We start from the raw sequence: 24,769 nt of genomic DNA on the forward strand, positions 1-24,769 counted from the left end.
ACAAAATAAAGAACAAAGATTAGAATGATGAATTTACAAGAATCAATACTATTGTATTTTATGAAAGGAGTTAAATTTTACAGAAAGTATTACCAAACTTGTGTAGAAAGATTCTCCAAATATTATTGAAGCAAATAACATTGTCATGTTCTAATACTTCTATACATTGAATGGATCGAAATCGCCTACATGTAAGTTAGCTTTTTAATACATCTGGAGACAGGGGAGAAAGATTTAGAATTTCTAATATAGAAGTGTTTGTGATGTCTCTTGTCCTTCATAGGATCACGAAAACTGACAGTGTTTAAGAAAGATTGAAAATTAATGTCACCTTTAAGGACCTTACATTAGAATAAGTAACTGAGACCATGACGTCTAACATAAAAAGCTTCGACATTTAAAGTACTCGCATTTTTGCTCATAATTATAACCGGAGCTCTTAGGCATAAATCCGTAGGAACATAATGATATAAATTTCCTTTGAATAGTTTCCAGTTTTGCCGAATCAGTAATTGTAATAGAGGTTCAAATTATAGATGCATATCAGAGTTTCGACCTCTCTAATGTACAGTGTATTATTAAAAGAGAGTAATAATAATAATATTATTATTATTATTATTATTATTATTATTATTATTATTATTAACACTGGGGCGAACACATGGCATTAAAAAGTTATGGAATCGCCTTTAATAACAGTGATTAGCATGTTAATGCGGGGGAGAGGAAGTCGTGAGACAATCAGGGGTGACTCACGCATTATGTAGGTACGTTAACAAACCTGTATAATAAGTAAAGGTAGGAAGTTATACCACAACATGGGGATATTAGGTTAGTTGTGCTTAGACTGTCGTTATGTGATGAATAACGTAAAGCTTGAGGTATGGCCAGGTTAGAACTGAAATGTGTTTTGTATCGCAGAAATTGAATGGGAATATGTTTCTCGTGCTTGGGTTTAGTGTTGTGCTTCGAAAATTGGTTTGTTAACATTGCACTACGTTTCGTTGATCGTTTAACCGCATAAAGCTACAATCTCACCTTATACTACGGCAGAGTTACCTATCATTCATCTGCATTGCTAGCTACGCTCACTCTCTTGTTCAACAACGAACATTCGATGCATACCTAACCATGTAGTCTCTGTGGGTAAATTTCTGTCTTTAATAATAAGGTAATAACTAGACTTCGTGGAATTGCCACGAGAATCGCAAGGTTTACTGCGCACGCGGTATAGATTGTATGAGAAAGGGGAGTGCCAAGGATTGAGTATGCCTCTGATGTAAACACTGAACAGTATACTGCGGTTACAATAAAACCTGTATCCTGCATTCAAGAAATATAATGAATGATCATTGAAGTAGGAAATGTCTAGGCCTACATATGTAAATACACAATTATTTTATAGTGAGATATATTAACTCTTAAAATTTAATGTAATATACTCACATCATTCTTGAATATGTGCATTGCAGTGAAGAGTTACGTACATTTTGAGCGACTGCAAAGTAATCTCCTCCGATGGTCACTTATACAGTTTTTATATTGCGAAATGTACGTTCAACATCACACGATGTAATACGTGCATATTTGAAGAACGGAAAGTCACTACTTTTTAGTACACCAACTTCAGACGTCTTGTCGTGACCTGGTAGTACATCATTTATAATACGAAGTTGTGAATAGGCAGAATTTTTAGCAATAATGTTTCTCAACTTACATTTCACTTTTTCTGAAATTAGTGAATTGTTATTTTGGATAATGGTTTGTGATACTTTATCCACTATATTAAGGGCTTCTGAGAGTTGTAGTTTAGGCGATTCTAACACGACACGATTTTAAAATTAGAGTCAGTGAACACAATATCTTCCAATAGCTGTTCAGAAGGCAAGGATTTTACAGCTGCAACAGCGGAACTGTCTGTGCTATCCAATGCATCAATTACCTCCATTATTTTACTGTAATGTTCTGCATAATTCTTGTCTGCACTGAACAAATGTTAAGCTTTGACTATTCCAACCACAGTAATGCAAAAACAAGTGCTTACATAGGTATACATTAGCTGTAGCTGCTCTATCTATTTGGACCGGTCACAACTCTTAACATGAACTGCTTATACTACGAGACCGGGCAGTCGCTCACCTCCTCTATACTACCGTACATCGGCAACCTGATAGCATGCTGCGTGTGGCAATTCAACGAAGTCTAGTAATAACATATAAATCATAACAAACCGACAGCAGCGACCTGCTTGCGATACGGCTCGTCCATTGGACTCATAATACTTATTGTTATATGAAGAAGTATTTGATACACATAATCATATGTAGACATTTGAAAGAGCGAACGAATTTCATGAAAATGATATTATTGTTGTGAATAAGATCATAGCTTCAATGTAAATACAGTGAGTAACGAAAATATTCGGACATCCGTCAACTAACAATTCAATGACATTTATTTACATATAAATATATAAAAATAAGCTTTTCTTGTTTTTTCCCTAAACGTATCCCATTTCATATAAACATTTTCAACACAACAGTTCTAATTAACTTAATTTTCTTCTAATTATTGAAACATAAAGGAAAACATTTGATTTATAATACTAACAAAAATATTCGGACACTTTTTGAAAACAAAGAATACTGTACTACTCCAGCTCGTCATTATTAGTACCTTGTAGAACCACCCTTCTGTTTAATAACCTCTTTCAGTCGGCGTGGCATGCTATGTACTAATTTTTTTATGTCTATAGGAATTTTCACCCATTCTTCTTGAAGTCTTGTTTTCAGCTCTCCTTTAGAAGAAATAGGGATTGATCCAACCGTCCTGTCAAGTTCATCCCATAAATATTCAATAGGGTTCAAATCCGGCGATTGTGGAGGAGGATGAAGCAGCTTAGGGCATTTGTAGAGTAGATATTCTTGTACAATATAGGAGTTATGCTTGGGATCGTTGTCCTGGTAAAACATATACTCCTTTTCAATTCCAAACTTTTCTGCACTTTTCACTAAATTGTGTTGCAGGAAGTGTAGATAGTCTTTCTTCTCCATGATATCCTCGATGAACACCAATTATCCAACCCCAGAAGCTGAAATGTACCCCATATCATCACATTTCCTCCACTGTGTTTAACAGTAGCTCGCAAATTCTTGGTTTTCATTTCCTCCTTAGACTTTCTCCAGACCATTTGTCTACCATCGCTGCCAAAAACATTGAATTTGCTCTCATCAGAAAAAAGAGCCTTTTCCCACCAATCTTCGCCTTTATTTTCATATTCCTTAGCAAAGTGAAGTCGTTTACGTCTGTTCCTTTCACAAACATAAGGCTTTTTTCGTGCTATTCTTCCATTGTAGCCCCGTTTATGTATTGCCCTTCTAATTGTTTGGGCATGCACTTTTTTACTCGTAGCCAATTCAATTTCAGAAACTAACTTCGGGGCTCTTATACGAGGGTTCTTTTTAATCTATCTAATAATAAAAGATTCTTCTCTGTCTGTGAGGATTTTTCGGCGACCTTTTTGCTTTCTCAGCTCTATTCTGTCCTAGTTTTTATATCTGAGAATTATGTAGACACTGTACTTCTCTTCATCTGAAGTAAATCTGCAATGTTTCGAATGGTTTTCCCTTTTTCGTGATGGAATATCACTAACTGCCTCTGATTAAATGTTGTTTGCTTACCTTTACGCCCCATTATGTGTTCCGTCTTGCTCAAACGACAGCACAAGTAAGACTAAGTAGGCTCGCATGTTATTGAAACTCGGTACCTCCACCTACATGTAATGCAAGAGATCAACAGGGGTGTACAGAATCGGACCACAGGACTGTCCGAATATTTTTGTTACGCAGTAAATTGTACATTTGTTTATTTTTATATAAATATATTAACATACCATTTCATTAGCAAGCTCTTTTCATGTCCATGTTAAGCAAATTGGTTTACTTGACGTAACCGCAAGCGTAATTTCTACGTTTTTGCAAACATGTCTAGAAACATACACATAAACGTTTGGAATATTAAGTGTCCGAATAATTCTGTTATTCACTGTAGGAAACAATTGTGTTGAAACTACTGTACATTGAATGTGTGTATTTTTTTACCGTGTGATAGGCCTACGTTTTGTCCAAGGCAAGTACGATTTTGATTTGATGTGGTGTACAATGCCACTGACCAGAAATTGATAGGACATTTAAGGAAATCCCATTTATTGCCTAATATCTCTATATCTGAATTAAAAGTTACAGAATAGAGCATGTACTTTCTTTAATGCTGTCGTGTATTTTATTTGAAATTCATTTATATACATAACTTATATTCTCAGTATTTACATAACTATCCCTTTCACAATGCAAAAACCTGTGCATATTAATGAACTCAGCCATGTAGCTTTATACGTAAATATACATGATCCTGAATCCCCGTATGTCAATGCACTCATCCGGATAGTTGCGCTTATGTTATCGTGTATGATGTAAACGCATCCAGAGAGTCGATTCGACCTCTAATGACGTCAGAGTTTACTACATTACAGTTGGCCATGAATTAAGTAAGGAAGTAAACTATTCCTCTAGTTCTATGGTAGCACAAGTGACGTCAAAGATTAATGAAAAACACGTCACAATATTTCTTTCCTTGTAGTTCGAGTTTAGTCAATTCACTTAGAAGTATTAACGTAAGGGAAGAAATACGAAATACGAAAAGCCTGAAATTCCATAAGGGCAACGGCCTCCTACAGGAGAGTGTAGGGTGAGCTGAAGATCTACTACACTTGGGGAGCCAGTCCAAGAGAGCTTACACTATACACTTACAAACTAAACACATAAACAAATAATACGAACTAAACACGAAAACAATACAGACTAAACACATAAATTATGCAAACTAAACATCCACAAAAAATATGCAAACTGAACACATAAATTATAATCTGAACACAACTGTCCACACTAAACACACGATAAAAAGAAAAAAGAAAAAAATTGCACAAACTGAATACATACATAGTCTTAACTCACACACAAACTAAATACACAAAAACCTATACCAATTGCAGACATAAATTGTACATTCATTGATTAAAGTTCACGTTAACACTTAGTTAAAAACATAAAATTTACTCTGTCACACGTTAAAAGTGTTAAAATTGTTTAAAAAGGTATTTACCTTCGACAGAACGGCCCGTTTCGACGCTATTTGTCGTCTTCAGTGTCTCTTGAACCACTGAGACACTGAAGACGACGACAAATAGCGTCGAAACGGGCCGTTCTGTCGAAGGTAAATACCTTTTTAAACAATTTTAACACTTTTAACGTGTGACAGAGTAAATTTTATGTTTATAAATTGTACAGCCTAAACACACAAACTATCTAAACTAAACGCACAAAAACGATACAATTGAACACAAAAATTATACTAACTAAATACATGAACTATACCACTATACACGGAGTCAAGCTATTCAAACTAAAAAACACAAAACCATATAAATGAACAAGGGAAGAAATAGCATATATTTTATAAGGGAGTTAAATAATTTTTTTAAATTCTTACCTTCGTTGATTTTCGTAGTTTTAGATATTTATGTGTTATTTATTATATTTCTGTTATAATTATATTCTGTAGACTGTTTTATATTCTGTATTCTGAATTAAGAATAAGTAAAAATAGTGTGACATATCTGCGATTAAGTAGACATTCATATGCCATGTAATTTGTACACGATGTTGAATGACAAAAGTGTACGTAGTTTCCAATTATTAAGATGAAATCAGTTTCTTTGAAGGATTATTAGAAACAGCTCCTTGACCTAACAGCGTAAAAGAAACATTTAGAAACAATCAAATATCACATAATTCACGAAACCGAATGTGGTTTGTTACTCAGTGGCGAAATTCTTTAAACCTATATTACATGAACTTTATTGACCTACAAACATACTAGAATATGTACAAATGCATTTCGTGTGAAACGACATAGCTTACCAGAATTCCTTGCAAGAATTTAACACTTACGTTAATAAAAATTAGTAATTAGGACAAGTGTATAGCAACAATAGGCCTATATGATTAACAAATACTGAAGCATGGCAGGCAAATATAATCATCAGACTAAATGATAAAACTTGAAGTCTAGCCTTGGTTTTCGTTTGCCTCTCTCACTTGAAGAAGAAACATGAAGAGGGATATCGACTGCTGTATCATCTGAAAATTGAAACATAAATGTTAGTTACTTTTAACACTACGAATTTTTTATAAATTTCAACTTAAGTATCTCAAAACGAGGGAGAATTTCATAACAAATAGTAGAACAGGGCTGAACACGTTACTTGAGTCTGAGAAATGAGCGCTGTTTACTTTGAAGAGCAATACTCCCGAGCTGTGTGACGTATGCATACTGTACGCATGTTCCCAATAGACATCATTTCTCAACGCGGCGATATTTCCTGACCTCCCCATTCGCCTTACCTCACCATTTGTGACTATTTTCTGTTGAGTTGTCTGAAGTCAAAAGTGTACCTACATAAAGAGTCCATGACCTGAAGACTGCCATTGCCAAGAAATCGCCAACATTGATGATGGAAAGAGCAACACGTACCTTCAAGAAGTGAATTGAAAAGAGACGGACTACATTTGAGATACGTAATTTTCAAGAATGTCTAAATGTATGTCCCAATATCAAAAGTCATACATAACCGGTATTTTGGGAAGTAATAAATTTCTTTAATAAACATATCAACATATTCTAATAGCTGAATACAAATTTAATTATTTCTAACATGTTCTATCCAAGTCAACTTGGCAACAAGGTATATACCGCGCAGTTTTATATGACGTAACATATCACCGTCTAGTAAAGTTTTTAAAGGCAATAACATAATTTGGGTTTAATTCGCATTCACAGAGAAGCCATTCGCTTGAAAGCAGCTAATATTCTCTTGAATGGAATGTCACCAATCATATTACATTTTTGGTCGTACAGAGTGAAGTGTCAGCAGCAAATTTAATAGTTATCACAATTAATTAAAGAGAGATCAATAACCATGATCTAAAACAAGAGCGAGACCAAAACTGAACTTTGTAGAATAGCATATTTGATATAAATGAGTTTAGAAAATTGACTTTTGTAACAAACTGTCTACGTACGACATGATACGAATGTTTTAAACCAGTTCATTAGATGTAATTCCATTAAGATACTAATTTAAAATGAGAATTTTATGTAAAACACAATCCAAGGCCTTTGGAAAGTCACATAAAGTTGTCAAAGCATTATTGTACTCCTCGAGTCCATTAATAAACCTAGAAATTAATTTGATCGATTGCATCAATCGTGGATAAATTGCCTGGAAAAACATATTGGATGATGGGTAAAAAAAATTCAGTTTACTCTATCTTTATCACACTTTCAAGAGTTTTGGAATATAAAGACACAATTTTGACCTGTAATTATCGTACTTACACGGATCACTTTTTACGAAATCTTTGCAGTTTTAGCTACCTCAAGTGACTGGGGGAAAATGCTAGTAATCGAGTTTTCATATAGTATGCGTGAGTTAATGGAACAATTATATAAATAATTACATGTTTTACCAGAGTACTAGTAATGTCAGAAATGTACTTAAACTTCAGTTTTTACGCTTCCTCTTTTATATACGGTCTCATAGGAAACTAATCTAAATAAAAATGTATTGGATGGCGGTTGATAATTTTGCTAAACTGACTATGTAGAATCGTTATTCAGACTTCGTTCTTTTAGTTCTTGGAAATTGTGTCGTTATTATTGCAGTACTCACGTTCATCATTGTTTCCTTAGACACTGGCACACAATTACCAGCAGTCATTATAATTTCCTTGTTGGCACAAGTCATCAAAATTGAGAGAGCTCGTTGGAACCAGACAGGTGTGCCAACCCAGTCGCAGCTCCAGGCTGCATCTCGAACTCTGTCAGCCTGAAAACATAAATATTTTTTAGTGACTAACCTCAGTTCCTAATGGAATATCTTTAATTTAATTCAGAGTAGATTATGCTATATTTTTGGTAAACAAAGTATTGGAGTAAGTTTCCATCGTTAAATTATCTATTGAGTATCATTTTTATATCCCGTAGTTATTTGATGTTTGAATAGTCATTGTGTTTGAAACGGACGTAAATGACCTATAGGCTATATGATTAATATGTAATAAAATTATCAATAGCATTATGCAATTTGTGTTTGAGATTGGATAGACAATTAAAAATAACCGTTTATTCAATTATTTAATACAGTTCATATAAGTTAACATTGGAAAGGTAACCTTTTTTTATCACTTAATATTTTGGGAGAAAAATTCGCTCCGGCGCCAGGGATCGAATCCGGGTGTTTGGTTCTACGTACCAAGCGCTCTGACCACTGAGCTACGCCGAATTCAATCCACAGCACCGGACCGAACTCTCCTCCTTCAAAGTTCCCCTTTGTGGCCTGACTCCAAGTTAGGCATATATATGTTGACGTGTATCCAATGTCAACAGCCATTATACTAGGAGCGCACTCAGTTGAGTGACTTGTTGGCCGGGAATCCGCAGTTATCATGCACTGCTAGCTAAGAGAATATTATAGATATATTAATTTGTCGCACTGAATTTATCTGTAATGTTAACACTTAATATGTTAGGAGAAAAATTCTGTTGACATTGGCTGAATTTTCTCCTAAAATATTGTCAACATTACAGATAATTTCTGTAAGACAAATTAATATATCTACAATATTTTTATCACTTTTATAAGAAATTTCCGAAAAAATTCGTTCTACGGTTTATCTCCCGCGTTCATGACTTATAACTAGGAAACGAAATCTGGACACCAAAACATTGCCTAGAGGAGGCTACAGAACATAGTGTGAATGTACTCAACTGAAATCTACTGTTTTGGTACGAATTTCATATCTATTGTTATTAGTAGAGATTTGTGGCCCACTCGTCGGTCCCCTGATTTAACAGCCTGCTATTATTATCTCTGTGGTAATTTAAAAAAAAAATCGTGTACAAGGCGAAGCCGCAAATCATACAAGAACTCAAAGATAATATTCGTCAGGAAATTGTTCGGATATCTCAAAATGAACTACAGCGAGTGATGAATGATTTCCTAAAAATATTCCAACAATTTTTGGAGAATGAAGGAATGCAGTTTCAATACCTCATTTGATGATTTTGTAAATTTGGAGCATTTTAAATTTGTTTGAATATTGTTCTATGGTAGGTTTATTTTATTTTATTCTCCCGCTAATCACCGAGACCCGGCTAACGAGCGGCGCAAGTTTGTTTGTGTATTGTTGTATGTTGGTTTGTTTTATTATTTCACCTCCTGCTAATCACAGATACCCGACTAACTGACTAACGAGCTGCGCGCTCGCCCATAGGCAAAACAATCCGGCGGAAAGCGAAACAGATCGCAGTATACTCATAGGCCAATTAAATTTAGATTTTTAGATTTATTTAATAATAACATATACATAAAAACGTTACATTAAAGTACCCCGAAAGAACAAAAGCTCGTGTTCGGGGACAGTTCCGTTATAGAAATATACATACTTTGTTGACAGAATATTTAAGAAAAAAGGTTACATAAAGATGATAATAATAAAGTTAGCAATAATAATATTAGTAATAACCGAGTGAAAAAAGAGACGATGTTGAGATTGGTGGATTAATATTAACTTATTATTAGTAGTGTAATTAGTACAGGTCATTGTTGATATAGTAACCAAGATAAGATAGAAAAATATACAGTACTTAGGATAGAAATAAACTCGTTTTACAATACATGGTACATAATATAATACAGGGAAGTCTTCATATAATTTTTTTAATTCTGGATCTGAAAATTTCATTGCTTAAAGTAGTCAATTCTGGAAAAAATTTTATTATCGAATTATACAGATGTGGACCATAATTTGTACTGTGTAGTAAAGCAGCAGATGTGAAATATTTAGGTTCAAATAAATTAAGAATTTTATTTCGTCTTGTATTATGATCATGTGGCTGAGCTACAAATTTAATTCTATTTTTATGATAGAATTTCATTAAAGAGTATTTATAAATTTGGTCAATTCTAAAAACAATCAATTCGGAATGGATCAAAGTTGTTGGATAATCCAGTCGCCTTTTCAAACAAATTTTGATTATACGTTTTGCAACATAATTACAGGAAGAAGAACAGTAACGGTTAGAGAAATTCTTGTACATGCAATTAAACTGACAGCTGTTATTTGAGAAGCATTTATTTCAAAATATAAATAAAAGCCGCTCCAATGAGCAAAACACGACTAGTGCTGGAGTCCGCCACCGCACTCATCCTCGTGCACTCGTCGAGTTGCTTTCTGCACCCGTGCCCCGAGAGCCAGTTCGGGGCAGCTCAAGGCTGGTTCGCAATAAACCGGGAACGGAAACGACAACGAGAACGAAAACGGAAATAATTTTAAAATAAAAGTATTTAAATGGGAGCATTCACAATTAACTATTGTGAATGCTCATATTAAAAATACATATTTTAACATTATATCCGTTCTCCTTTTCATTCCCGGTTTATTGTGAACCAGCCTTTACTTGGACAGGCCTGCTTTAAAGTACAAGTTAAAATAGCTTTACCTGATCGGTGAGCTCACTTGGAAACCAGCAGAACAGAAAGACGAATATCGTAAGTACGGAATATGCTGCCACCGACTGCATTACATTAAGTGCATTTCCCCAACGCTAAATTGTAAACAAAAGTGAATTACTAGTTTGAAGTAAATAATCTAATTGCAGTAATTATATTACCTAATATTAAAGATAGTCTTGTGCCTTAAATTGTTTATAATCGGCCAAAGAATAAAATAATGAAAGGTATTGTTATTTGAATAATTGAAAGTGATTCTATAATAAAAAATGTTGGTACTGACGGTGATAGTGATACTGATTGTATTAGTGGTGGTATTGGTGATACACTATTAGTGGTGATGGCACTGGTGGTACTGGTGGGTGGTGGTGGTGGTGGTGCTTTGGTATTGGTGTGGGTAGTAGCAAATGTAAACAAATTTGAAGAAGTCTGACCTTAAGCTAAAGTTGAAGAACTAGGTTATGTATGATTCAGACATCTTTCTTCGATCTCTTACACACAATATTGGGAAGAAATTTTATTTACATGTTGTCACTAAAAACTAGTTTCATAACAGCTAATATTTTATCAGACAATACAATTAACCTTCAGTCAAGCACATCTTATATTTTTAATTGTACGCGCGTTAATTCAAGTTCCTTTGTCCTCATCTACAGAATATAATTACAGAATATAATTACAACAATAGAAATAGAAATAAAATAAACAATCAATATTAAAAGATGATACAATAATATTAACAAAATTTGAGGACAGAATGAACAGTGCTGAAGTTCGGTCGCAGTTCAGATATATTATTAATAAAAGAGGAATATAGAAAATAAAATAAAACAGGAAATACAATTAAAATTACAGCTACAGTGAAATTATATAATATATTAATATAAGAGGAATATAGAAAGTAAAATAAAATGGAACTAAAATTGAAATCACTCTACAGCTGCAATGAAATTATATAACATAATATTGACATACAGAAGAGTAATATCGTACGTGAATAAAGTAGGACAATTTATGAAAAAATATATATTACGAGATTATAGAATACAGATATAATATAGGCTGATTAATTCATACACATAATCTTAGGCTATAAATTTATTTAATAAAATTGAAAACATTAACTCGTCTCTAATTTTCTTTTTATATACTAGTGGGTTACATGTTAGAATTTCTGGGTGTAATTTAGCTAAAGAATTATAAAACCGAGGGCCAAAATTTATGCTATGCTTCAGACCAGCAGATGTGAAACATTTAGGTTCTACTAATGTTGAATTATTATTTCGTCTTGTGTCATGATTATGTGTCTGTAATATAGACTTATTATGAATTTTACGATGAAATTTAAACAGTATATTTATAAATTTCTTCAATATTAAGTCAGTTAAATTCAGAATAAATTAATTTAGTTGAATAATCGAAACGTTTCTTCAAAAAACAAATTTTAATTATTCGTTTTTGTAGTAAATTTAACGGACTAAGATTAAATTTTGTACTTCACGCCAAACAATAGTGCCATATTGAATGATAGCCTGAAAAATGGTCAAGTAAACATTTCGAATAATTATAATGGGTAAGTAGCATCGAAGATTAACGAATTTATAAATGTGATGAGGCCATCAAAATAATATAAAATCTAGTAATTCGCTATTCTTCAGTTCAAGCGAGTTGAACTCCATTTAGCAGAAGCTGTGTAAATATTTGTAAACATGAAGAAGATTAAATACTGATCCTGGAAGTAAAATGGCGAGTGATTTATATTAGTTGTTGATGGAGAAATGTAAGCTAAAATATGGTATTTCACGCATAATTATGCTTATATAATCATTTAACATGAGTTCAAGCAATGAAATTAATGTTGAATGAATCAGAACTCAAATTTTTTGGTTTTAATCCAGAATTATTTCCGCATTTGAAGTTCGTTTTTCTATTCACAACACAGCTTTTGAATTGGAATTGAAAAATTTCTTGGAGTTAATTTTGTGGAATTATAGTTCAGTAACTAGTTTCCACATCACCTACTTTTGTTAGCTGGTATCAGATTCTGTTTGTTTTATTGTCTTTAACAAGTTTATCTATGAGGCGAGGACGAAATTATCGAGATTGATGCTTATACAACAGTAAATCTAATTTCAACTTGACTGAATATTAATTATAATCCCTAATCTTGCATTTGCTCTTTGCACAATAATTGAAGACCAGAATTAACAAACATACGAAGTCCACTGTATTTTTGGTTATTTAACAACGCTGTATCAACTACGAGTTATTTAGCGTCAATGGAATTGATATTTGGCGAGATGAGACCGAGGATTCGCCATAAATTACCTGATATTTGCCTTACGGTTGGGGAAGACATAGAAAAAAACTCAACCAGGTAATCAGCCCAAGAGGGAATCGAATCCGCGCCCGAGCGCAACTTCAGATCGGCAGGGGATCGCCTTAGCTGAAAGAGCTATACCGGTGGCCTTAGTAATTTTTTTTTCAGAAGAGGAAAAACTATAATAGGTTTGCGATATAATAGTAATCAAATAAATATTTGCATGATTTAAAAACACGAACTTTGATTGTTACATGAGATATTCTTTTCTACAGGATGGTAGCCTATACAAACCACAACATGTGGTATGTAGGTAAAAAGTAAATTTCGGTAAATTTTGGACTTGGTATGTTTGTCAATTCAGATCTCCTTCAATTTGACCATTAGGCTTTTAAAATTGATCTACAGTCGATACTTGAACGAAGAATTTCGCTTTCTTGTTTTATGTTTATACAGAGTGTAAAAAATATATGTTACAATGCTCGATGGTAGGTAGATGAGTACCATGTGATCATATTTTGTTAATAAGCCCATGTCCAGAAACGCTTTGTTTACGTGCTAGCGTCTCTGAAATATGGAGGAGGACGCAGGCAGTGCGGATGACAGAAGCTACGAAATAAGTAAAAAAGATAATTGAAATTGAAATTGAAATTGCACCATGTCCAGAGACTCTTTGTTTACGCGCTAGAGCCTCCGGAACGGGAGGGGATGACTGTAAACAGACCATTTAGACTCCGCGACAAGCAGTACAGATCGCATTAATTACATGACATCAGTAGATTTCTGTTCCTGGGGGTACATGAAAACCCTGGTGTACGAGACTGCCGTAGAGACACAAGATCATCTTGTGGCAAGAATTCAAGCAACAGCTGCAGTCATCCGAGATATACCGGAAATCTTTCCAAGTGTTCGACATGACATAACCAGGCGATCACAAAATGTATCGAAGTTGATGTCAGCCATTTGGAGTACCTTGTGTAGTTGATTAAAACGCTGTTTACATATAATATTCAATTGTCTTTTTTACTTCTTTCCTAGCTTTTATGATTCGTACTGCCTACGTCCTCGTCCACATTTCAGAGAGAGAGATTACCGAGACATTGGAATGGATACCTATAGGTAGGTGGAAGACGGGAATACAACTGGTTGTACGGATGTAGGAAATTAGTCGAGAAATTCAGCAGGAAGTCTTAAAAGAAGACTGGGAGAATAGGAAAGATTGGAGAAGAAAATTGGACACGGGAAGATGCTTGAGGAATGCAATCCTGTTTACAATAAAGTCTACATTGTGATAATTGCTCTTAGTAAGTAATATGTTCCTATAAGTAATGACACTTACCAGTACAGCAGAAAAAGAGGCGAGACAAAGTGCAACCATGAGTATTAGGAAAACTCCAACAAACAAGGTACTGAAATTGTCTTCTAATTCCTTTGTGAACCTGCGGACAGTAGGAAGGAATAAACATGTAGAAGCACTTAGACACTTCACTTGAGCTCGGACATGGGTCATCTAGACACCGTGAAGCAGTAATTAGGAGAGGGAGAGACCGATTTATTAGCGAAGTGATATCTCCATATTTTTATTACATGTATTCGCGGGGATGTTCTGGCGACTTCGTTAGAATTAGCTTCCTCACACAGGTGTTTCGTCACTTGTCAGCATCGGACAGATTTAGGGCCACCTTGAGCGGGGTTTCGTATAGACTCGATGAAGCATAAAAGCCGGAGTCGGACTAGACCCGTGGGAAAGATACTGCCAAGCTTGGGTTTTCCAAAGAACGGGTATTCTTGTGAGATATACAAACTAATTAGATGTTATGGGAAATCCAAAGTCTAAATTTAGAGATGACATATTTCGCGCCCAATAAGAAGAGATCTTGGTCCAGCTTATGAGGTCACTTTGGACCAATAGGGAATAGATTTTAGGCCAGTTAGTGACGTAGTTTTTAACCAATAGGATAGTTAGTTTTAGCGTAGGATAGGTTTTTATAAATAAGGGTGACGGGGAGCGGAGAAAACGACTACTATTCCGCTTCGGAGCGGAGATCATCAAAACAACTTTACATCGTGTCGGCGGCCCGACATACAGGGCAGAATAACTACTTCGTTTGGAGTCGACAGGACTACTATTTCGCTTCGTGTCCTAGTGTACTGGACAGAGTATTGAATTTGTAGTATCGGATAGAGCTTATTCAGAGCCGCCATAGAGTCGATACAAAAGGCGACCAACGATTGAATTATATGTCAGCCGGAAATACATATTCGAGGGTTTACCAAGTGGATACGACAATAAACTTGTAGTTTTTAAGTTTACGCTGCCTTTTATTTAAGTAGCCGGCTTGGTATTATTCCCGACATCACCCTATACCACAACAGTACCTCGGCTACCCTGAGTGAATCTCACGCAACATCGAGACGCACCCACCCTCAAATGGCGCCCAACGTGTGGTCACAATAACCACTCACCCTCAAATGGCGTCCAACGTGGGAACTCAATAACGACACACACCCACAAATGGCGTCCAACGTGGGACCGCAACAACGACACCCACCCACAAATGGCGCCCAACGTGGGGCTCGAAGGAAGACAGCTGTTCCAGTGACCGGCCCCGGGTGCGAACACAGCACCAAACAACGAGGAGGACCGGACGGAGCAGTTCAGCCCTGCATAGCCGAGGAACGACGCTGGAAGGCGGGAACAGAACCAAGCCATCGCGACATCACGACAACACTAGAGAAGACAACACGGGGACCACCAGAGAAGGCGACTCGGAGAGGCGGTGGCAAGTATGAATAGAAGACGTATAGATATGTATATATGTATATGATATTTTGGGGGAATAATTATAAAGTGTATATGTTTCAATTTCTGGTGTGATATTTCGGGTGTATATATATATGTATTTTTTTTGTGTGTGATATTTTGGGGGAAAGTGAAATAAGTGTATTGCGTAATTTGTTGGAAGTGAGTAGAGTGCAAATACAGGCCTAGTTAGATCATTATTGGGAAAGCAAGCGTCGGATAGATGACAGAGTAGCGTATAGATGATACTACGTAGCCATAGGAGTAAAGTAGTTAGGAAAATACGAGAAAGACGAGGAAATAGAAACAAGGGAACCATGGAGCAAAGGACGGACGAGGAAATTATGGAAATTAGGGAGGAGGTCGAGAATAACGCAGGACAAGAAATAGAGGGAGAGCGAACGGTGGAAAAGCAACAGAGTAGAGACCGCGGCAAAGGGGAAATGCGCTAGAGCAGTTGTGGGAGCAGATGAGACACTTCATGGAAAATAATTCAAGGGAAAGTAGAGAACAAATGAAACAAATGGAAACTAAATTAGAGAATAACTCAAGGGAAAGTAGAGAGCAGATTCTGAGGGAAAGTAAAGAACAAATAAAACAAATGGAAACTAAATTAGAGAATAACTCAAGGGAAAGTAGAGAGCAGATTCTGAGGGAAAGTAAAGAACAAATAAAACAAATGGAAACTAAATTAGAAAATGACTCAAGGGAAAGTAGAGAGCAGATTCTGAGGGAAAGTAGAGAACAAATAAAACAAATGGAAAATAGATTGGGGGAAAGTTCGAGAGAGATTAGAGATCATATCGCAAAATTAGCGGAAAGAGGAAACAAGATGGAGGACAAAATAGAGAAGCTAGAGGGGAAATTAACCGAGAATGGGATCGGAATGGAGAACCAATTGAAGATAGCTATGGATAGGATGTCAGAAAGTATGAAGGATTTAGAAGTTAGAGTTAGAGATAGCGCTACCAGAGAGAATAGCGATCTAAAATCAGCTGTGGAGGAAACGATAGTGGAGAAGGTTCGAGAAATTCAGAATTCGGTGGAAGAGAAAATAGGTGAGATGGATCAGGAAGTGGACGGTCTCAAGCGAGCCATAAAGAATAAAGAAAGGGCGGATAACGAATGTTTGGAAGAATTAAGACGTAAACTGAACTCAATAAACGACGTACTAAATGGGGGTAGTCCCGCAAATTTAAGCGGACATAGAAGCTCGGACCGTGCAGTTTCAAGACAAGAGGGCACAAGTGAGAGCCCGGCATCAGGTAGCAACATAAATGTAAGACATGTTAACAATAGTGTTGGTGAGGAATGTCAGACCTCACGGGATGATGTGCGTAGTGAGTTGATAAATGTAAACGACAAGGCATATTTAGGCCGTCCCCAGTACCCCACTCACATTTTGAATGAGATTGGTTACCCTATTTTTGATGAGGTTGAATTTTCAAACCCACATAACTACATAAGTGAGTTAGAAACGTACTTTAGAGTAAGAGGGGTGCCGGATGACTTAAAAATGACTGTCGTACGAAAGAGCCTAAAGAGCCGACCATTCAACTGGGCGCTAGTGGCCCTAGGGGATAATGTCACTTATGAGGAATTCAGAGAAAAATTTTCGGAGAGATACTGGGGACAAAGACAACAACAAAGAATTAGGAAGGAAATTAATCGGAGCAGGTTTGACGCGGGAAGAGGCGTCTCTATGATAGACTATTTTCTTGAAATTGTTAAGAAAGGGAAAAGCCTCAATCCGCCAATACCGGATTCAGAGCTGATCCAAACTGTGATTTCGCAGTATCCCGAGAACATAAGATATAATCTGATCGTAGCAGGGCTCCGAGACTTCGGGGAAACAATAGATTTATTGACTGCGCTGGATGGTTCGGACGCCACGCACTATGAATGTAGTGGACAGGCAGATTATGAACATGGCAAAGGAAAGGGTTCAAGCCCCACCGACCAGAAAGCGGGGAAGGGGGCAAGTACAGCCTTTTCATCCCCAAGGACAGGAGCCCAAAATCAGAGTAGCTGGGGTTGTGATAGGAGCCGCAACAATGCATATAGTCGATACCATAATGGCCATAACGGAGGGAAAAGTCCCAACAGGGAGAGAAGGAGTGACCCGCCCTTTGGGGGTCCTTACAATAATATTAGGAATAACCAGAGTAGTCATAACAGGATGAGAAACGATAGAGGAGGTGTTGGTCCCGTGCGTAGAGTTAACCACATACGATGGTACACGGGAAGACAAGAGAATGGAAATAGTAGGCTTACAACCCAACCACATTGGCTTAGGAACAGAAATTACAGACAGGGATTCTGGCAGCCTAATTTTAGCAGGGGACCGCAAAATCGAGGTGATTGGAGGAGACAGGAGCAGGAGAGAGATAGGCGAGACGTCCTACAAGAAATGGCCTCACAATGGTGCAATAGGCCACCTACACAGTGTAACGTGGGACAAAGCAGGAATAGAGACATGAACGGACGTCAGCAAAGTCCGGTCAGAATGAATATGGGCCGGGAGCCTATAAATAGTAGAAATAGAGACGAGATAGCAGTGGAACCGACTGCATCGCACTCGGGAAACTGCTAGACAGAAGTCTCAAGGGTTCGGAGATTTCTGTAGCTAAGTGCAATAAGTCACTATCAAAAGAATCCACCAACGCGGTGAGCGTAAAGAGACAGAGCGATATTACTAACCCAGAGTTAGAAAATAATGGGACTTATGTATTGCCTTATATAGATGCTAAAATATTTGGGATAAAGTGTTGTGTGTTGTTGGACTCGGGCTCCACAAATAACGTATGCAGCTTGGAATTTTTTCAAAAGGTTAGGGATTCAGGAATAAAACTGCAAACGTTACCCATATGTTCACTGTACTGTGCGGGCGCCCTAAGCAAGAAGAAGGAAAAGGTAAAATATCAAGTATGGTTCGAGTTAGAGTGCGGAGGCGTGAAATTAAATGCTATTTTTCTTGTGATACAAAGGTTGACTACCGACATCATTATTGGAGTAGAAAGCTTCTATGAATGGCACGCGCTATTAGATTTCAGGGAAAACAGACTAGAGGTTACGGCAGGTAACGACAGTGTAGGCCATGTCCCATTCAGTAGCAATAGCGCTAGATCGGAGTTAGATGAAAGAACCGCGGAAGAGATAGGATTACAGGAAGAGTTATTTTTCGTAGAGCATCTAAAAATTTGTAAGAATGTAATTATAGAGGTTAATCCGTGGGAAGGTAACGAGGTAACTAGGGGAGTGTGTCAAGTAGACTGCGGAGAATGCGAGTTGTGTATCGGCGAATTAGTCCAGGCGAGACAAATAGGACGTAATCTCATTAGCGGTAGGGCCAGATATTGTAATGAGATTTCGCTTGGCGATCTTAGGCAGGTAGTCGCGTCTAACAATAGGAGGACAGATATTTTCGAAATAGTGAGAGATAAAGTTAACCAGGCACACGGCCTGAGTGAGAGTGAAAGAAAACGCTTAATGGATGTTGTAGGTAGCCATTTAAATGTCTTTTCAGACGCGCCGGGTCTGTGTAGAGTGTATACACACAAAATTAAGGTGGTAGGAATGGAGGAATTTCGGCATAAATGTAGACCCATCCCCCTATCTTTAAGGGATCAGGCAGACGAAGTCATAAATGATATGTTAAAAGACGGAGTTATAGAAGTATCAGACTCGCCTTACGTAAATGCATTGTGCTGGGTTAGGAAGCCCAACGGAAGCTTAAGAGTAACGATCGATGCCCGACACGTTAACTCGTTTTCAGTTAAAGATAATTTCAGGACGGAGTCAGTGGACACTTTGTTAGGCCGTATCAGTGACTGTTCTATATTCACTAGTTTAGACTTGACCAGTTCGTATTGGCAGATTCCGCTGGACGAGGACTCGAGAAAATTCACCGCGTTCCTACATAACGGGAAAGTTTATCAGTATACCCGATGCCCATTCGGCATCGCGAGTTCTGGATCTGCGCTACTAAGGGCACTTGACATAATTTTTGGTGATTCGACGAAAGGTTTTCTGGCACAGTACATTGACGATTTTCTTATATATGGCAATAATGTGGATAGGCATATTAGGGATATTGATTTTGTACTTACTAAATTGAGAGAGGCTGGTATGACAGTCAAGCTGGGGAAAACAGCATTTTTTAAAGTTGAGACAGTTTTCCTGGGTTACGTAATTTCGTCTGACGGAATTAGACCGGACCAAGAGAGAATTCAGAGCATTGCGAGGATCCCGCCGCCGTGGAACCGGAAACAGGTTCGTAGATATCTAGGTATCCTACAATACCAAAATCGGTTTCTCGTCAATTATGCTAAGCATGTAGCCCCACTCAGAGCATTGTTGAAGAAGGATACGCCCTTCAGGTGGGGGTCGGCAGAGCAGGAAGCATTCGATCGAACGAAACTGCTTTTCGCCGACTTAATTCTGTTGGAAAGGCCTAACGACAGCCTACCTTTTCAGATTTATACGGATGCGTCTTCATATAGATATGGAGCAATTCTATGTCAGACGGATGAAGATAATAAGCGACATGTGATTGCCACAGCTTCTAGGGGACTGTCGCGTACCGAAAGCAACGCATCAATCACGGAACTAGAGATTTCTGCTGTGTACTTTGCACTACAGAAGTTCCGTCAGTATATCTTTAATAGGCAGATCATCATATTTACTGACCATGTAAGCCTAGCGTTTCTGAGTAGATGCAAATTGACGAACTCTAGAATATCTAGATATGTGCACGAAATTTTGGCTCATGATGTGACGATTAGACATATTCCGGGGGCAGACAATATCTTTGGTGATTGTCTCTCTCGTTTGAATTCCAAATCGGGGCTACCGGAAACTATCACCGCCCCCGCGTATGAAATTGCCGTGATGAAAATTGATTCCACGAGGAATGGAGCTCTGACGGGAAAATTTCGGAAAATTGCAGATTTGCAGCAGGAGGATTCCACGATAAGGGCCTTAATGGACAAAGCTAGAGAAATCTCACAGGTGAAAGACGAAGTGTATGGATTGCGCTCTGGTATCTTGTATAAATTGCATGGTAGGGATATCCAGAAGTGGAAGATATACATACCTGCGAGTATGGAGAATGAACTTATAAACAACTTTCACCTATCTATGTGTCACTCTGGGAGTGATAGGATCATTTTAACTATGTCAGAATCGTTTTATATTAAGCAACTGTCAAAGAAGGTTAGAAGGGTAATATCTCGTTGCGAGGTCTGCCAGAGGGCGAAACCTCTAAATGTAAGGTATGACAATGTACCACAGGTCATTATCAGGGGTAAAAAGAATGAACTTGTAGCAGTGGACGAACACGGTCCAATGCCCACATCGTCCTTCGGACACAGGTACATATTTGTTACGTACGATGTGTTCACAAAATTTGTAAAGATTTACCCTTTAAGAAATATCTCTAGCAAGTTGTGTGCTGATAAGCTGGTTAGAGACTACATACCGACTTACGGCCCGGTAACGGCGGTGCTCAGTGACAATGTGTCGGTACATAAATCGAAAGTGTTTTGCAAAAGGCTGGAAGATGCGGGCGTGAAACTATACAATTGCTCCGCATACTTTCCCAGCGGTAATCCCTGCGAAAGAGCGCTTAGGGATATATCATTGTACCTCCGTATTCTGTGTCACCGAAACCATAAGGACTGGTTTAGGCAATGTGAGGTGATTGAGAGAGTCATGAACCACTCTATCAATCCAACGACCGGAATAGCTCCGATCAAACTTATGTTAGGGATCGATCCCGATCCCATGATAAAGAGTTTGCCGCAGGCAATACAGGAGGGTGAGCCTCCTAGTGATGAACTACTGTGTAAACTAGCTTTCGACCGAATCAGGAAAAAGGCTGAGTATAGACTCGGTAAAGTTAAAAGATATCGCCACAAATGGGAGCCCTCACCCGGCGATTTGGTATTGCTAAGGGACGTGAAGTTATCTTCCGCCCTTAGAGGACGTTACTCACGCATGGAGCTACTGTACAAAGGGCCCTACGAAATTAAAAGTAGATATGGAGACCATACTTTCGAATTGGTAGAAAGGGGAAAAAGTAAACCTGTTGGAAGGTACCACAAGCAACTCTTGCGGCCTTGCAAACAGGAGAGGCTAGGAGGCAGGAATGAGAAAGAGTAGGATGGTTAGTCTCACGCGTACAGCTAGGTGAACCTGTACAGGGCGGCTGGTACAACCAAGCACGCAGAGTGTGTAATTGATCAATTAATAAATAAATGTAAATATGTGAATGAATGGTATTGTACATATGTAAATGTGGATATAAATTGTACACTGTTGTGCTTATTGTGTGAGAGTTGTGTACATAGAAAGGCTTGTGAAGATATATGTAATATTTATTGTAATTGCTTGTAGTGATATTATAATCAGATTGTATTGTAAATAATGTGTTACCGGCTGATATCGCGTGGGGGAACTATGAGGCTAGTTATAGGCAGAAAGCGGGGACATCTCATAACATTGGAAACTCTTTCGGGAATTTCCAATGGTTATGGAGATGGGCATTTGAAGCAGTAATTAGGAGAGGGAGAGACCGATTTATTAGCGAAGTGATATCTCCATATTTTTATTACATGTATTCGCGGGGATGTTCTGGCGACTTAGTTAGAATTAGCTACCTCACACAGGTGTTTCGTCACTTGTCAGCATCGGACAGATTTAGGGCCACCTTGAGCGGGGTTTCGTATAGACTCGATGAAGCATAAAAGCCGGAGTCGGACTAGACCCGTGGGAAAGATACTGCCAAGCTTGGGTTTTCCAAAGAACGGGTATTCTTGTGAGATATACAAACTAATTAGATGTTATAGGAAATCCAAAGTCTAAATTTAGAGATGACATATTTCGCGCCCAATAAGAAGAGATCTTGGTCCAGCTTATGAGGTCACTTTGGACCAATAGGGAATAGATTTTAGGCCAGTTAGTGACGTAGTTTTTAACCAATAGGATAGTTAGTTTTAGCGTAGGATAGGTTTTTATAAATAAGGGTGACGGGGAGCGGAGAAAACGACTACTATTCCGCTTCGGAGCGGAGATCATCAAAACAACTTTACATCGTGTCGGCGGCCCGACATACAGGGCAGAATAACTACTTCGTTTGGAGTCGACAGGACTACTATTTCGCTTCGTGTCCTAGTGTACTGGACAGAGTATTGAATTTGTAGTATCGGATAGAGCTTATTCAGAGCCGCCATAGAGTCGATACAAAAGGCGACCAACGATTGAATTATATGTCAGCCGGAAATACATATTCGAGGGTTTACCAAGTGGATACGACAATAAACTTGTAGTTTTGAAGTTTACGCTGCCTTTTATTTAAGTAGCCGGCTTGGTATTATTCCCGACATCACCCTATACCACAACAGTACCTCGGCTATCCTGAGTGAATCTCACGCAACATCGAGACGCACCCACCCTCAAATGGCGCCCAACGTGTGGTCACAATAACCACTCACCCTCAAATGGCGTCCAACGTGGGAACTCAATAACGACACACACCCACAAATGGCGTCCAACGTGGGACCGCAACAACGACATCCACCCACAACCGAATTAAAGTTAATTGCATATAGTTAAATTTAAGATGTACGGCCAAAATTATATAAAACGTACAGTAAAAAATGTATGGATATTTCATATTGAATCTTTCGTACACTACTTTTAACACTTGAATTTAAATAATTGTTTAAATGGCGATCTTACTCGAGTTAATTACGTAAGCATGTGCGGCTTACAGCTGTTTCGGTGCTACTTGACTTGAAGGCTCTGAAGATGGTGTCAAGTAGCACCGAAACAGCTGTAAGCCGCACATGCTTACGTAATTAACACGAGTAAGATCGCCATTTAATCAATTATTTATAGATATTTATTTTGAGTAACCCATTGGCTATTTAAACTGAATAAAATATTCTGTTGTTTCCTTCAATGGTCATTTTCAAGTAAAATAAGTTGAGAAACACTAATGTGCACTTCATCATGGAATCTCTCTTCAAATTATTTGGGGGAGCGAGGCCCCTTTATCAGTTTTATTCCGGAGCGAAGCATCGGAAATTCTATATTCGAATTTACATGTACTAGGCCTATACTCGATCATACAAGACACTACGTACTGCCTTATAAAAAGTTTTGTCGTACAGATATTTCGTAAATCCCAGAAAGGACGCAGTGCATATGATCAGAGGACGAGCGACCTAGTTCACAAGAGGAGGACTAACTGAGGTAATAAAATTAGTTTTGTTTCGTTGTATATCTGATCATGCCTCCTTTCTGGGACTTATAAAGTATCTGTACGACAAAACTTATTTTCCAAGAATCTACCTATTTCTTTGTATAGTCATCTTCGTAAATGCTGGGTTTGTGTTTACATTTTCATGTTCGCAATAGGGCTGTATCCTCAATTTATACATACTAGGTTCAAAAAGTTCCCGGAATTTGCTAGTATCATAGAAACAACGTACCTTAAACACTATTCTACAGCATTCCCTTCAAAATAGTTGCCTTCCGCAACAACACACTTTTGCCAACGCGTGTAGAGTTCCTGGAAACCATTTTGTGAAACCCGTCTTAGTGCTCTCGTCGCGTTCGCGATAACCTCTTCAGCATTGAATCTCCGTCCTTTCAGATGACTTTTCAGACGGGGAAACAGAAAGTAATCAGGTGGTGAGAGATCAGGAGAGTATGGTGGGTGATCCAAAGCAGTTATGTTGTGCCTGGCAAGAAAATTCTTTACAATAATTGCGCGATGAGCAGGTGCATTGTCATACATAAGGAACCAGTTGTTTTCTACCCACTTTTCTGGACGTTTCATTCTCACTGCGTCCCGGAGGCGACGGAGGATTTCTACGTACAATTCTTTCGTTACAGTACGACCTTCAGGAATGAACTCATGGTGGATGAGACCCTGAGAGTCGAAGAAAACTTCCAACATAACTTTGCCTTTGGAAGTGTCACTAGGAAATTTTTGCTTCTGAGGAGA

This window comes from Periplaneta americana, chromosome 8 (assembly GCF_040183065.1).
Source record: "Periplaneta americana isolate PAMFEO1 chromosome 8, P.americana_PAMFEO1_priV1, whole genome shotgun sequence".
NCBI lineage: Eukaryota > Metazoa > Arthropoda > Insecta > Blattodea > Blattidae > Periplaneta > Periplaneta americana.